This window comes from Euprymna scolopes, chromosome 37 (genome assembly GCF_053919585.1).
Source record: "Euprymna scolopes isolate OS-2025 chromosome 37, ASM5391958v1, whole genome shotgun sequence".
NCBI classification, from domain to species: domain Eukaryota; kingdom Metazoa; phylum Mollusca; class Cephalopoda; order Sepiida; family Sepiolidae; genus Euprymna; species Euprymna scolopes.
The window spans coordinates 16,433,294-16,434,931 of record NC_136518.1 but is presented as its reverse complement, the minus strand read 5'-3'; positions in this window follow the sequence as shown (position 1 = coordinate 16,434,931).

Below are 1,638 nucleotides of genomic sequence, written 5' to 3'. Positions count from 1 at the left end.
TATTGATTGATTCTTAATTTAACTATTCCCCGTTATAAAATTCAGTAAAACTTGAGAAACCCGACATAGTCGGAAATTTTGTTGAGTTTATTAATAGAGAGAAGCGGTATATTCTTGTGTTTTAATCGACGTCCAATTTTTACGAGGTGCGATCGTCTATGTCAACTGTTGAATTAGGAATGCTGTTCGAGGGACCCAACTAGGGGAGGTATTGGCAACAATTTCCCCGGCGCGTATTCGCAAAGATGAATGGGTTCACTTTTATGGTAGTGTTTGTCAGAACATCATAAATTACTATACTATCCATATATATATATATATATATATGCTGAAACTGAAAACTACACCTGTCAAACCTGGACCCGGTGAAATATAACTATCATTGTTCGCGACATCGTGATTATACACGAAGACAATCCTCAGCCACCAATCACGTTTCCTCGAAAGTGTAAACGAGAAACCGCCGCAGACAACGTGACTCTGGTCACGTATACGTTCGAGAAATATACAAGAGTGTCCAAAAACAATTTCCTAGGGCCTCACATCCATATTGTGTGTGAATCTTTGGTGCTTGTCCAGAATTCAACCCAATTAAAAAAATAAAATAAAAAAAAAATACAGAAAGACCTTTTATGATGTACGTACTCGTCATAAGACGAAAATGTCATATTCTAAAAATCACATAAATTGATCATGTAATCTTTTTTTTATAAAGAAACCCAAATTTTATGAAGAAGCGATGATGGCATGTCTCGCTTCGCCATATTTAATAAATCAAGGGAGACAACTAACTTCGAACTACCGAGACAGGACTAGTGATCAAAATCAGTTTTACTACGAATTACTATTAATCACTAAAAATTATTTAAAAATCTTATTAGTCAATTTATGTGGTGTTTGGAATATGATATTTCTGTTCTGTGACGGATACGTACATCATAAAGATTTTTCTGCATTTTTGTTTTCAAATGTAGGCTGAATTCTGGACAACAGCCGGCTGTTTATTATTGGCTCATAACGAGCTTTTACACAGGTCATCAAAGATCTCTCCTTGAAAACAACCTGCGGTGTTCCCTGGTAGCTGAGTGACAACAAGTCTCCCCAGATTTCCAGTACTCTCCATTTCTTTCGATAACGTTTGCAAATAAATTTGCATTATCGCAACAGCTGCTTGCCATTGATTTCTCGTTGGCAGCGGCTATTGGCCTTACTGGATTTTGAGTGGCAATAAGCCTCACCAACGTCCCAGTTCTCTTCACACTTATACAGCGGAGGTCTGGTCAGTGCTTACTCCTCTGTCTTTCCTTCCTCCTTGACTCTACTTGGATATTCGGTCTCACTCTTTTTTGGTGGGGGTGCAGTAATGGGGGGATAGGGTGGGGTTAGAGAACTTATAGGTATGCAACTTCAATGTTCTTGGTTCCATGTGGCGCTTCATGTTTTGTCTCGGCAGCAGTTTGTCTGGTTTGCGCTTGTGGTTCGTGCGTGTTAGTTTCCGCATTCAAGGGTTTTCCTTAATATTTCAGCTGTTTTCATAATTGTTGTTCGTTATATTTTTCCAATCATTGCTTTGATTCTAATTTCTTTCATTTATTTTCCAAAGCTTTTCGGCATTGTTCCTAGTGCTCCTACTATTAT